Here is a 16,253-nt window from a genome sequence, read left to right as displayed (position 1 = left end):
AATGCAAAAAAAAATACCATGAGGGTGCAAAAAAAAATCAATGTATGCAAAGTTAATTTTACTTCAAGATGCAGAATCCAAAAAAAATTACACAGTTGAGAATAGTAAATTGTTAAGGAGAATAAATGTATGAAGGACTTGAGAGCATTCAACTGATATAAATATTTTTATATCAATGTAGCAATACACATATATCATTTTAATAAAAATTCAAGTTTCACAGTCATAACAAAACTTTTTAAATAGAAATCTACATTCTAAACTCGCCATGAATAAAATTGAAGCGATCCTCGGTTAGGGGTTTTATGAAAATATCCGCCAATTGCTTGTCGGTGTTTACAAATTCAAGTACAATATCCCCTTTTTGAACATGATCTCTTAAAAAATGATGTTGAATTTCAATATGTTTTGTTCGTGAGTGTTGAACCGAATTTTTGCTTAAATTGATGGCACTAGTATTATCACATTTAATAGAGATATGATCATTATGCAAATCAAAGTTCTCCAATTATTGTTTCATCCAAAGTATTTGGGCACAACAACTTCCGGAAGCTATAGATTCAACTTCGGTCATTGATAAAGCAACAGAATTTTACTTTTTGCTAAACCAAGATACTATGAGTTACCAAGAAAGTAATAAGTGTCACTGGTGCTTTTTCTATCAAGTTTGCATCCGGCAAAGTCGGCATTCGAGTAACTAATTAAATCAAGTGCAACACCTCTATGATAAAACAGTCCCAAATTTTGAGTGCCAACAAGATATCTAAAAATTCTTTTAATAGCACTGAGATGTGATTCCTTAGGATTTGATTGATATCTAGCACACATACAAACACTAAATATAATATTTGGTCTACTTGCAGTTAAATAAATAAGTGAGCCGATCATACCTTGATATTTTGTTTAATTAATGGACTTACTTTTTTCATCCTTGTCTGGCTTAATGGATGTGCTCATAGGTGTTGAAGCTATTTTTGAGTCATACATACCAAACTTTTTTAGTAGTTCTTTTATATACTTAGCTTGGTTGATAAAAATTCTTTCCTTACATTGTTTGATTTGAAGCCTAAGGAAATAATTTAGCTCCCCTATCATGCTCATCTCAAACTCACCTTGCATACACTTAGCAAATTCCTTACACAAGGTTTCATTAGTAGCACCAAATATAATGTCATCCACATATATTTGCACAATAAGTAAATCATCATTTTTAGTTTCAATAAAAAGTGTTGTGTCAATCGTTCCTCCAGAAAAATTATTTTCAATCAAAAATTTACTTAATCGTTCATACCATGCACGAGGTACTTGTTTCAAACCATATAAAACTTTTGATAGTTTAAAAACATTATTTGGAAAAGCATGATCTTCAAAACCTGGGGGTTGTTTAACATAAACTTCCTCATTTATAAAACCATTAAGAAAGGCATTTTTACATTCATTTGATAAAATTTGAAATCTCTAAAACATGCAAATACAAGTAACATGCGAATGGCTTCTAATCTAGCAGTCGGAGCAAAGGTTTCATCGAAATCAATACCTTCTTCTTGATTGTATCCTTGTGCAACAAGTCTAGCCTTGTTTCTTATAATTGTGCCAGATTTATCAAGCTTGTTTCGAAAGATCCATTTGATACTGATAATGGTATGATCTTTAAGTTTTGGCACAAGTTCCCACACTTTGTTTCTCTCAAATTGGTTAAGCTCTTCATGCATATCTATTATCCAATGTTCATCGAATTCGGCTTCTTAAAATTTTTTAGGCTCAATCTGTGAGAGAAAAACCAAGTTACTACAAATGTTTCTAAGTGAAGAGCGAGTTTCAATACCTTTTGTAGGGTCACCTAGGATTAAATCCTTAGGATGATTATGAACAAACTTTCATTCTCTTAGCAAATCATCATTGTTTCCTCCTTCTTCTTGAGGTGGAAGAATATGTTGTTCAATCTCTTTGTTCAACTTACATGGTTGGTTCTCTTCTTTGTAGATACTTAAATCTTCCACATTTGGTTCCAAATCTATATTATCACTAACAATTTACTTTTAAGCAGAGATGTTAGTTTCATCAAATGCCACATGTATAGATTCTTCTACGACAAGAATTCTTTTATTAAAAACACAATAAGCTTTACTAGTTAAGGAATAGCTGAGAAAAATTGCTTCATCAGATTTTGAATCAAATTTACCTCAGTTATCCTTACCATTATTATGCACAAAACATTTACAACCAAAAACATGCAAGTGACTAATGTTCGGCTTTTTATCATGCCAAAGTTCATAAGGAGTCTTTTTGAGAATAAGTCTAATTAATACACGATTTAAAATATAGCATGCGGTGTGAACGGCTTCGGCCCAAAAATATTTAGGAAGATTATTTCCGTAAAGCATTGTTCTACTCATCTCTTCTAAAGTTCTATTCTTCCTTTTTACTACACCATTTTGTTGAGGGGTTCTAGGTGCTGAAAAATTATGTCCAATACCATGCTCATCACAAAACAATTCAAATTTCTCATTTTCAAGTTCTCTACCATGAGCGGTTCGAATATTAGTAATAAGAAAGCCTTTTTCATTTTGAATTTTACGACAGAGTTTTGTGAAAGAAGAAAAGGTTTTATCTTTGTGTGCTAAAAACATAACCCATGTAAATCTTGAATAATCATCAACAATAGCAAGACAATAATGTTTACCACCTAGACTAGATGTCCTTGAGGGACCAAATAAATCCATATGCAATAGTTGTAAAGGTCTAATTGTGGAAATGTGAGATTGTGATTTAAACGATGTTTTAGTTTGTTTTCCTTGTTAACAAGCACTACAAAAATGATCTTTTTCAAATTTAATTTTTGGAAGTCCATGACCAAATCCTTTCTCAAAAGTTTAGCAATTAAATCCATATGAGCATGACCAAGTCTTCTATGCCATAACCAACTATTTTCATTATTAACATATAGACATTTAACATCACTAGCATAGAGATCACTGAGATGAAAAACATAAACATTATCGTGTCGATTACCAATGAATAAAGCTTTATGATCATTTGTGCTTTCAATTGTGCAATGTGATTTATCAAAAATAACTCAATTACCTTTATCACATAATTGACTAATACTAAGTAGATTATGCTTAAGTCTATTAACAAGTAAAACATTTTCAATAGAAGGGTTAGGAGAAATACCGATGCTACCAATACTGATGATTTTTCTTTTCTTGTTGTCTCCAAAAGTAACAAAGCCTCCATCTTTGGATGACAATGCAGTAAAGAAGGATTTACCTCCGGTCATGTGTCTGGAACATCCACTATCAAGATACCACTTCCCTTCTTTAACTTTGGACTTAAAGCAAACCTATAAGATGACAACCAAGTGTTGGTTTTTGGTACCCATAGTTTCTTGGGTCCTTCTTGGTTAGTTTTGTTAGATCTCTTAATAATCTAAATCTTTTTAATTCCCATGTTCATATTCTTTTTGAATGGACAATAAGATATATAATGGCATTTCTTTCTATAATAATGACAAGTAATATGAAGGTGTGTCATGAGAGGTGCCTTTTCAAAAATTGTATTGAGACTCTTTTGTTTCTTAATAGGGTCATATCCAATACCTGCTTTATCAAAAACACATCTTTGATTTCCAAGAAGCATGTTAAGATTATCTCTACCTTTTACAAAATTTTCAAGTATTTTTGTTAAATCATCAACATTGTTTTTTGAAGTAGTTTACTCATTAGAGATAGTATCATTTTTCAAAACAATTTTTTCTTTCTTTAATTCTACTACATTAATAGATAAGGATGCAACAGATTTCTTCAACACATTATTTTTAGCACAAACTTTTCTAAATTCATCTTGTAGTTCATGGAATGCACTTTCAAGTTCTTCATAAAAAGTAGTTACCTCATCTTGAGTAGAGTCTTCATCTTCAAGAGCCATGAGACATAAGTTGGCTACTTCATTTTCAATTTCATCACTTGAGCTTTCATCTTCACTCTTTCCCCAAACTGCTACCATGGCCTTTTGTTTCTTTTGTAGTCTTTTCCATAATTCTTCAATTTTGGACAATCCATCTTCATATGTCCAGGATTTTTACACTCATAGCAAATAATAGGCTCCTTCTTGTTATCTTTGTTATACTCTTTCTTGAAAGGTCTTCTTTCTCCATAATTGTTTTTCTTGAAGTGTTTTTTGAGATTTCTACTAAACATGGCATAGCTTTCATTCTCACTGGAGTTTTCATATTCTTCTTCATTTGATGAGGCTTTGAATGCAATTTCACTTTTCTTTTTGTTTTCAACATCCTCATGTCCTTTCATGGCAATCTCATGAGTCATAAGGGAACCTATAAGCTCATCCAATCCAAGTGTGGAGAGATTTGTGGCTTCTATAATGGTCGTGACCTTTGCTTCCCAATTCTTTGATAAACACCTAAGAATTTTTCTCACCAACTCACTGTTAGTATAAGTTTTGCCAAGAGATTTCAAAGAGTTTACAATTTCAGTAAATGTAGTAAACATACTTGAAATAGATTCATCAGAGTTCATTTTAAACAATTCATAACTATGAACAAGCATATCAATACGAGATTCCTTCACTTGGTTTGTACATTCATACGTTACCTCAAGTTTGTTCAAAATTTCTTTTGCCGAATCACAACTTGAAATTCTATTATACTCCTTAGAGTCTAATCCACAAACAAGGGTGAGTTTGGCTTTAGCATTGGCTTGCAATAATTTATGATCCCTCTCATCACATTCATCTTAGGTTTTAGGTACACTAATATTGTCTACTAATTTGGTAGGAATTTTTGGACCTTTGGTGACAATAATATACATGGCATAATCAGTGGCTTGTAGATATAGAGTCATCTTATCCTTCCAATGACTATAGTTGTTTCCGTCAAACAATGGTGGCTTATTTGTGGCTTGTCCTTCAACTAAGGTTGCCATGGATCGAAACTCCCAAATGGTTAAATCTAAAACAAGAGTCTAGGCTCTGATACCAATTGTTATCCAAAAGACAACCTAAGATGGGGGGTGAATTAGGTTTTTACAAATAAAAATAATAATACCCTAATAAAAATTATGACTAGCACAATAGATAAATATAGTTAATGAAATAAAAATAATTAAAACAAGTGTTCTAACAACTATGTCAGTTAATAATTTTAGAACAGTGAAAATGTGAAATATAGCTATGGCAATTTAAATAAAATAAAGAGATAAGAGAGAGAAAGAGACAAACAAATTTATAGTGGTTCGGTTTTAACTCGGCCTACATCCACTCCTCAAGCTTCACTTGAGATTTTCCACTATACTCTAGCTTCACAAGGTGCTAGCAACCTTTTCACAGATGGAGCAATCCTCCACAGATTTTACACAAACTTTCTAAGTCAAGAACACTGAGTGTACTACATTCTTACAAGGTTGAAAAGAATGTGTTTTTGTACACAGAAAGCTACAAGAATTATCTCTCAAAGATAGATATAAAAATGAAATTCTGATTTTTCTGTAAACCTTACACAGGAAAGATGGGCTTAAAGCTATACATCTTAGTTTATAATGTAAACAAAAATTGAAGAATATTTCTCAAAGAATTTTTCAGAGAATAGATGTGAGTGATTATAGATCAAAGAATATTTTCTAGTTTTTTTTGTAACTTGTTTACATTAGAGGCTTTGGTATATATAATGAAACTTATAGCCGTTTATAGCCGTTGTATTCATTTGAATTTATAGTCGTTTATAGCCGTTGTACTCATTTAAATATCTTCCACTTCATCATTACTAATTTGAATATCTTCCACTTGAACCTTTTGGCCTGCTGCTGTGCTGAGCGGTTTGAACCTTTTGGCCTGCTGCTGTGTTGGGCTGTTTGAACCTTTGTTTTGGGCTGTTTGAACCTCTGGTTTGGGCATTATTTTTGGGTTGAAATGAATTCCTGATTTAAGCAAATATTAAATACATTCAAACAATGTTTAGGATAAAAGTTTAGGTGAGAAATAATGGGACAAAATAAATTTTGATTCTATTTTTCTCTTTCAAATAAATTAAAACATAATTAAATATATCATCAAAATAAATTTTGGATTCTATTTTTTTTTCAAATAAATTAAAGTATAATTAAGTAAATCATCAAAATAAATTTTGGATTCTATTTTTCTTTTTCAAATAAATTAAAACATAATTAAATAAATCATCAAAATAAATTAGTCTAACAATTCTGTTTCAAGAGACAAAGAAAGAAAGTGTGTCTGAAAAGTTTGTAAGGTCCTTTTGGCCTGGGGCAGAGTTTGAGTTCATGGCAGTGGATCCTATGGGTATGGCAGGTGGATTGCTTTGTGTATGGAACTCTGGTGTGTTTCCAATGAAGGCTTGTTGCAGTAATAGAAACATTATTCTGCTGTCTGGTATCATTTTGTCCAGGTTTGAATGTGTTATTGCTACTGCGTATGCCCTAAATAAAATTGAATGTGAAAGTAATTTGTGGAAATCCATCTGTAATTTGAAATCAATATTCCTTCGGCCTTGTTGTTTGCAAAGGGATTTTAACAAAATTAAACAATTAGGGAAAAGAGTAAGGTGTTCCAGAAGGGATAGAGATACGAAGGATTTCAATGAATTCATTGAGTCAATGGAGGTCACTGATTTCCCAATGCTTGGTAGGAAGTTCACATGGTGTAATGCAGCTAATGGTGAGAAGTGGAGCAGAATTGATAGATTCCTACTGTCTTCGGAATGGTTGGAGTGTTTTAAATTCAATGTTTGGGGTCTTCCAAGGGTTGTATCTGATCACTATCCAGTGCCACTAATGGAATATGATAGAGATTGAGGTCCAAGGCCTTTCAAGTCCATTAATGCTTGGGTGTTGCATCCACAGTTTTGTTCAGCGGTAAAGAAGTCTTGGGAGGAATCTAATGTGCATGGTATGGGTGGTTTTTTTTTCTTTGCAAAGTTGAAAGCTCTCAAGTTAATCTTGAAGAAGTGGAATATTGAAACTTTTGGTAATGTCAAATACAAGTTGAGGGAAGCTGAAGATGAATTGCACTGCCTGGATCTGAGTACTGAAAGCAGGGTTCTTAATGACACTGAGACTGCCAGGATAAGATTTTTGAGAGGGGAGGTGTGGATATAGAGAAAAAGAGAGGAATGGACATGGTTAAAAAAATCAAGAATGTCATGGGCTTTGTAGGGGGACAAAGATACACAGTTTTTTCACATAATGGCATCTTCTAAACATAATAAGAATTTATTAAATTCGATAACAGTTGATGGGATTTTACATGAGGAACCCTCGATGATCAAGATTGAAGTCCTAAGGCACTTTAAAACATTGTTTTCTGAGGATTAGAAGGTAAGACCGAAGCTGTCTGGTGCATTCAAGAACATTGGGGATGAGTCTGTGGAGTTTTCTAAAGCTAAGATTTGGTCAACAGTCAAGAATTGTGAGGGCAACAAAGCCTCGGGTCCGGATAGCTTCAACATGTCTTGTTTCCAAAAGTGCTAGAAGATTTTCAAATTAGAGATTGTACATTTTTTCTATGAGTTCCATAGTCACAGTAAGCTTGATAAGGGTCTCACCAGTTCTTTTATGACTTTAATTCCAAAAAAGGATAGCCCTGTTAGTCTCACAAATTTTAGGCTAATAGGCTTGATAGGTTCAATATATAAGATAGTATCTAAGGTGTTGGCTAATAGGATTAAACAAGTCATTCCTAAGGTTGTAAGTGAGGTTCAATCAGCCTTCTTGAAGGGAATGGATATTTTGAATGGGATATTGATTGCTAATGAAGTGGTTGATGAATGGAAGAAAACTAAAATGAAGGGATTGATTTTAAAATTAGATTTTGAGAAGGCATACGATTCAGTTAACTGAGAATCCTTATTTTTAATGCTTATAAGTTTTGGGTTTGGAGCTAAATGGATTCAATGGATGAAAGAATGCGTCACAAATGTGAAGGTTTCAATTCTTGTTAACGGTTCACTAACCTCTGAGTTTTTTCCTAAAAAAGGACTTTGCCAACGTGATCCACTTTCACATTTTTTTTTTTAATGTAGTGGCAGAAGGGTTAAACATTTTGATTGAAAGAGCAAAGGAGTTGGGATTAATTAGAGGTGTGAAAATTGGGTCTAGTAAGGTCGTTTTAACACGTTTATAATTTGCGGACAACACAATATTTTTTTGCGAAGCTGATAGGGTGGAAGTCATGAACCTAAAAAGAATTCATAGATGTTTTGAAGTAATGTCTGGTCTCAAGATTAATTTTCACAAAAGCAGTATATGTGGGGTGGGAGTAACTGAGGACCTAGTGGCTGATTTTGCATCTAAGCTTAATTGTAAGAGTATCAAATTACCTTTCACATATCTTGGATTACCTCTGGGTGCAAGTCCAAGTAGGATAAGCACTTGGAAGCCTATTATTGATAAATGTAGACTCAAGCTTGCATCTTGGAAAGGAAGCTATTGTCGTATGGGGGAAGAATAACATTGATTAAAGTTGTTCTTTCAAGTTTCCCAGTTTACTATTTATCGATGTTCAAAATTCCTGATGGGGTTACAAAAGTAATTGATAGATTGCAAACAAATTTCTTATGGGGTATGGTTAAGTGGGAGAAAGTCACAAAGAGTAAAGCTCAAGATGGGTTGAGAACCTAGAAAATTAGGGAGTTCAATGAGAGTCTTTTATCTAAATGGTGGTGAAGGTTTGGATTTGAGGATCAAGCTCAATGGAAAAGGATCATCTGCTCTAAATATGCATGTCTAGGAGGGAAGTGGTTGCCTTTTTTGGAATTCAGTTCCATTGTTTCCAAAGTATGGGATGATATTCTTAATGTGGATGTTTTAAATCCTCTTCTAAGGAACTTTTATTTGTCAAATGCTAAGATTGTTATTGGAAATGGGAACATAATTAAGTTTTGGAGTGATAACTGGATGGGAAATAGTTGTCTTAAAGACGAGTTCCCAAGACTTTTTGAATTGTCTACAGAAAATGATGACTCCCTAAGAATGATCTTCAACAGAAAGGGAAATATAAGAAGTGGAGAATGGCTTTTATGTAACGCCCTCAAAATACTATATAAATCAACCGTTCACAAGATCTATAGACATAAAGAAGTATCATAATTTCATTCATCAGAGTCTTCTTTACAAAATGTGTAACATGCATTACATCTTCATAATTGTTTATCTTGAAACTATAGCATGAGGTTTTAACTGATACAACAAAATAGATGCCCTACGGGCTTACAGCTTTCCAAGTTATCACTTGGTTACAACAAAAGAAGAATCCTAACTCTTTGACATACAAAGCCCTCGGCTTAAAAGGAAACATATAAACACAAAATGAAATCACAAAAGTAGAGCCTTTAGCCTTTAAGCCTCCCAAGCTATGTCCTTGGAGGTGGCATGTCACGGGTACCAGAAAATGATTTCCCAAGTAGGGTGAGCCAAAGCCCAGCAGAGATATGCTAAACAATATATGAGAATTAACTAAAATATGAGCATCAGATAAATGTGCGGCGTTCTTAACCGACACATACTCTTTTCAAGGTCATTCAATATGGATACTAATATCTCAATTCATTTTCATTCTTCCACTTTGGGTAAATCAGTTAACACATATTCATTATTATCAAAACAACAAATATGAGACTACAACTTAATGGTTCACGATTTAATACATTCATTAATCCAACACTTCTATTTCTTGGCATTTTACGGAACCACATCCGAGGGAACCGGTACCCATAAATATATAAGATTTTGGGACTCCCTAGACACTCCGGCCAACTTAATTTTCAATGGAGTCCATCCCCTATCTCCTCCCACACAATGGAGTACATCCCCTATCTCCTCTCAAACAAAGATACATATACAATGTATTTAAACACGTTGTTATGTACAATGACTAATCAAATCACATATTCAATGGTTTAATCAAACCGTCATATTCAATGACATAATTCAATTGATTAGTTTCGATCTTCCTAATTCTCATGCAGTTTCTACAACAATCATAGCTATCCTCCACTGATAGCCCAAAATAGATATATCTAAATTGATAAATAAATCTATCAACAGATAATTTATCAATTTCCATAGGTGTGTGATTTATCCAACCAAACTACACCATTCAATCACATTATTCCCCAATTTCATAATTCCCAAACCAATTTCATTATTTACACAAATAGTTATTTCAACTCAACTTAGGGCAAAATTTTTCCCTTTCCAAAATATCAACCCATAGGTCTAAATCTCTCCATTTCAATAATAAAGAACCTCATACACAAACCCCCAAGATTTACTTTGTAAATCAACAAGAAAACCCCCTTTAGTTTAGAGCCCAAACCTTAACTTTCACCAAAGTCTTCTCAAATCCTACCATTTATACAAAATGACAAATATCTAGGTTAAAGTTCATATTAAAGAGTAGAATATCCCTACCTAAAAGTTAGGAGAGCAAAGGAGAAGATGGAAGAAACTTTGAAGATGACCAAACTCCACCTTTTTTGGATCAAATGGAAGCCCACGCAATGCTCTAGCTTTTTAATAAAGAGAGTAGGGTAGAAAGACCCAAGATCATGGAGTATTTGTAGAGAGAGGGTGTGTTTTAGAGAGAGGGGCTGTTGTGCTAGGGTTTTGAGTGAAAATGGGGCCAAAAAGTGATACAAAATATCAATGCTGCGAACTGATATATGCGAGGCTCGCTCGAGCGAAGGAGTTGTCGCTTGAGCGACCAGACACAACAAATACCTCGCTCGAGCGCAAGAAGCATCACTCGAGTGCACAATGCAAAGCTTTAGGTTTGCCACAAACGCAGACGCACACTCGAGCGCAAGAAGCCTCGCTCGAGTGAAACAACAAATAACACAAGGCTCGCTCGAGCGTAAGAAGTCTCGCTCGAGCGAAAGCTGCGTCTGAGAAAGAAAACTGAGGACTCTCAATTCTCGCTCAAGCGCAAGAACCCTCGCTCGAGTGAAGAAGCAAATACCCAAGGCTCGCTCAAGCGCAAAAAGCCTCGCTCAAGCGAAGAAGCCAAAACCTAGGCAGCAACCACTTATACTAACTAACAACCAACCTGTTCCAAACTCACCCAACAAGTCCCAAAACTCAAATTCAACGAATTAAAGGAAGGAAACAAGACATAGACAACAACATACAACTACGGAACCTAAGTCCGGAACATAATAAAGGTCAGGATAAAACCCGGATCACTATATTTTAGAAGACCTTTGAGGGCCTGGGAGGAGTCATAGGTTAATGAGCTTTCTTCACTGGTTTCTTCAGTCCTGACAGAGGTGTCTAGCGTCGAGCATAGTCTCAGGTGGTCTGCCTCTGCATCAAGTCAGTTCATTGTTTCTTCAGTTGACAATCGTTATGTTCTTGGGTCTATTTCTGGTGTGCCTTCCTTAATTTGGAATAATTTTGCCCCTCCCAAAACTCAGTTATTTGGTTGGTTAGCGTGGAAAGGGCGGATTAAATCTCTGGCTTATCTATAGAGGATTGGTGTTCTTAGCCCAAGTTATTTTTTAATTGCATTTTCTATAATTCTGGGATCGAAACGGTTAATCATGTTTTCTTACTTTGCCCAGTAGTATGGAAGGTTTGGTCCCAAATATTGGAATTGTAGGGGTTACAGTGGGTTTAGCCGGGATCAATTGAGGGCTTGCTTGTCTGGTGGTCTGGATTTAAATTCAAGAAGTTTATTGGGTCAATCTGGAAAGCTATCACATTGGTGCTGATGTGGTCAATTTGGAAATGTAGGAATAATTGTATTTTTAATGGAATCTAGCCTAATTTGGATGATCTATGTGAGAGGATTAAGATTAGGATCGCTCTTTGGACTAAGTATCATTATCTTGAGTTTACATATTCAATTTAGGAGTTGGTATTTAACCTGCAACAGATTATATTGCCAATTGGGTGAGTGGTGCTAAGTGGGCTCTTGTTTTTTTTTCTTCGAATGATTCATGGAGTTAGCTGATGTGTGTTGGCAATATTGGATTTGTTGGTGGTTTTGGTTACAGGTTCACTAGTTTCTGGTTATGGAGAACCAAGGAAATTGAGCCTATGTCTGCAGATAGGAAAGTAAGATGGAAAAAGGAATTTGATTGGCTTTTATCTGTGACTGATTACATTGTTGATTTATTATTGTGTGTTTTTTTGGTGGTCTGATGCTCGATGGTTGTACCATGCTTGGAATGTCAGAGAAGAAACAATGCAGGTCTTTGTATTTTTCAACCTGATGTTGATATATTGTTGTGTGATTTAAGAGGGATTGGTTGGTTGTTGTGGCAGTGTGTTTGGGTGGCATTTTGCCTTTTTTTTTTTTTTTTTTTTTTGGTGTGGTTTGCTTGTTTTGGATGTTTGTTTTGTGATTTCTTTTGTTGGTTTCTCACCAATCTCTTTGGCTTAAACTTCCATATGATTGAGTGTTCCTTTTGGTGCCAACCTAGTTGAGATTAGAAAGTTTGCTATGATGCTTGTTGCTCTTGCCTCACTTTATTGATGTATTTCATATGTTTCGCATTTTGATTTCATCAATAAAGTTTTTTCTTTTGTTGATCCAAAAAAAAAAAAAAATCAATACAGCTCACTTTTTTGCTGATAAAAAAAAATTATTTGAGATCAACTCGAAATATAAATATATCAAACTTGAGCATATATTTTGAAGAATAATGTTTCATAGCTCAAAACACCTTGGCCCGAATGGCTCGACTACCCAAAACGACGTCGTTTTGGTTAGGTTTTTTTTTTTTTCCCCTTTTTCTCTTCCCCTATGTTTTCTCTCTGAACAGATAGAAGAAGAAGGAGAGAAGGAGGAGGAAGAGAGCAGAAGAGAAGTCGAAGACTAAACGATCACCGTCGGAGTCCACGACGAGGTAAGGCGAGGGCAATGCGAGTTCAAATCAGGCAAAATGAAAAGAAGGCACAACGAAGAAGGAGAGAATGAGGAGGAAGAGAAATGGTGGACTGATTTGTGATTGGAGAAATGGACTGATTTGCGATTGGAGAATATGAGAGAAATTGAATGATTTGAACTGATTTGGGTTTGATTGATTTTGTTTGATTTTGTTTGATTTGGTTTGTGGCTGTGGGATTGATTTTTGATTTTTGATTTTGATTTGTTTGATTGGTTTCGATTTTTGGTTTTCGGGTTTAACTGATTTGGGTTTGATTTCCTCTCCCAAATTTTTGGGTTTGATTTGTTAGCTTTCCTCTCCTCTCTGCTCTATCTCTTTCCTCTCCTGTTCTCTTCTTTCTTCTTCTTTTTCTTTGTAGGCTGTTGGTCGGTCAGAAGAAAAAAAAAATTGATTTTGATTTCAGTTTTTGTTCATTAAGTGAGTGTGTGGTTTCGATCTTGATTTTGAAATCAAAAAAAAAAAAATTTTGATTAATTGATTTTGATTTCAGTTTTTGTTCATTAATTGAGTGTGTAGTTTCGATCTTGATTTTGAAACCAAAAAATATTGATTTTGATTTTAGTTTGATTTCAGTGAGTGTGTAGTTTCGATCTACTGATGGAATTGAAGGAGATGAACAGAGGGAGAGAAAGAGGTGAACAGAAGAAGAATAAGAGAACAAACAAATGAACAAAAGTTGGGCCACTCGAGCCACGCAAAAGTCAAGCTATGTAGTAGTTCTGTATTTTGAAACTTGTTAAATTGTCAAATCAAACATAAACAACTTACCACTTAGATTGATTTGCCTCTTGTACAGACCTACTTATAACCATAGTCAGTGGCGGAGGAAAAGAAGGACGAGGGGGGTCACGTGTCCCCCCTCAATTTTGAGAAATTTATTTATTTATTTATTTATTTGTCTTGTTATCATATACAAAATGTATTTTTTTTTTCTTAACATGTTTTTTGGTTAAGGATTTATTGTATTGTTCACAAAAAGTAGTTATTTAATACTTTGAGAGCACTATGTGGTATTATTTATGTAGTAATTTAAACCAATAGTATAGCGAAAAATCTTATAGATTTGATATAATGAACTCATTATTTTCAAACAGTTGACAAATTACTTAGTGTGATTTGTGATTTCTCATGCTTTGAGCATTACGTAAGCAATGCTATATGGTATTCTCAGACTGTTTAATAATTTTCATTCAAAACACATCATTTATAAGCAATGTCATCTCTTTAATATTTTTCTATCAAATAAAAATTAAATATATTTTATAATAATTTGTTCTCTAAACGATGTGTTTTTATTTTCTAAAATTAAGAATTTTGATCCATAATTTTTTATGCTAAAATTACAAATTGACATCACCATCCCTACACTATTATAGAATTTTAATTTGTTTCTATTAATAATGAATATGTAATTTTTTCTGCTTAAATTTAACTCATAAAATTATTATTACCTTAATATTCATCATGATTTTTTTTAAATAAAAAATTATAATTAATAGGGTGAATTACACTAACGATGCCTATAGTTTGGGACTTATGTCATTTTGGTCCTTAACTTTTCAATTGTGATACATTTGACCCTGAATTTTGAATCTTGTTCCAAATAAGAACAATTGAATATACTATTGGATTTTTCAAGGGCAAAATTGTCAATTTGATAAAATATAAATTAATTTGACAAAAATAAATGTCAAAAATTTATTTTTGAATTTTTAAAAATTATTTCTACCCACTAAAGATAAAATTATATTAAATTGATAAATCTTTTAGACATTTATTTATTTGTTTTTTACCAAATTAATTTTTATTATGTATTTGGATGATGATCATGTAAAATTAAAATTTCAAAATTAATCATGTAATTTTTTTCAATTTTACATAATTTTATCGTTGGTGGGTAGAAATAATTTTTAAACATTTTAAAATATTTTTTTGACATTTATTTTTTTCAAAGTAATTTATATTTTATCAAATTGACGGTTTTTCCCTTGAAATTAAGTAATTGTATGTTTAATTGTCCGTGTTTGGAACAAGATTCAAAATTCAGGGTCAAATGTGTCACAATTGAAAAATCAGGGACTAAAGTGACACAAGCCCCAAACTATAAGGACTGTTAGTGCAATTTGCCCTAATTAATAATGTCCCCTCTAATTTAATTTTTTGGTTCCGCTACTAACCATAGTACACTTAAACCATTTGACACAAGCCCGCACTATTTGGGAAGAAGGTTTGTAGGCTTTTTTGGCTATTTTAATCACAAAAGACAAAATAGGCTATTTTAGTCACAACCAACAAAATATCACATCCAACCCATAATCATTATACTCATCTCTCACGAAAAAGGTCAAAAAAGTCAAAAAGTCAAAAAACCTTTCCCAAACCAAATTTTTTAATCCAGGTTAAAATAGCCAAAAAAAACAAAAAACTAAAAAGCCAATACACTTTCCTAACCAACCCAAACATAATTATGTTGCTTGATAGTGTGAACTGTGAATTTTCTATCTGAAAATAATATCAAGCTTGTACAGTTGCTCATCTGTCATGGCTTACCTGCCAAGAAAGTGTTCTACAAATGCATTTTGAACCGTTGTGTGATTGCAATTGCTCTTTCTTTTTTGGAAACGTCATCCATGGTTTATTTTTTTGTTTATGTAGAATACTTTTTTTCTTTTTATTTTTCTTTTTCTTTTTTTCACACCGTAAATTAAAGCGTAAATTACTAACAAATATTAGTAGTTGTACTCAATTCATCGCTGAAAGTTAGTCTTATTAGAATTGTTAGTAAAAAAGACTTTTTGACGATTTTCTAAATTTGTCTTTAAAAACTGACAATTAGTGATGCTTTTTGTAACACTTTTCTAAATCTGTTACTAAAAATTAACAATTAATGATATTTTTCTGTGACGAATTTTTTAAATTGTCGCTAAAACTAACTATTAATGACATTTTTCTATAAAAAAAACACCGTTAATTATCACAATTGAGTATTAAATCCATCTATTAAGACATCCATGTTAGTCTCCATTATTAAATAGGGTAAATTATAATTTAACCCTCTGTGGTTTACCCATAAAAGACGGAGCCTCCCTATAATTTTATTTGTAACACTTAAACCCCCTGAACTTCATACCAAAATGTAATTTCGAACGGAACCGTTTATTTTAACAGAACGTGTGTTGCACGACTATAAAACCAAAATTTTCCCCCTCAATCACACTGGATAATTCCTGATCTTCTTCTTTCCAAGTTTTTTGAAAACAAAGACGTTGCTTCTCTTTCTAAAATGCTTCTCTCTCTCTCTCTCTAGCTTATCTCCCTCATTTCTCCATCTTTCCCT

The sequence above is a fragment of the Camellia sinensis genome, chromosome 15 (genome assembly GCF_055761805.1).
Source record: "Camellia sinensis isolate YWXY chromosome 15, ASM5576180v1, whole genome shotgun sequence".
NCBI classification, from domain to species: domain Eukaryota; kingdom Viridiplantae; phylum Streptophyta; class Magnoliopsida; order Ericales; family Theaceae; genus Camellia; species Camellia sinensis.
The sequence above is the reverse complement of the archived record's forward strand: the minus strand, read 5'-3'. Positions refer to the sequence as shown.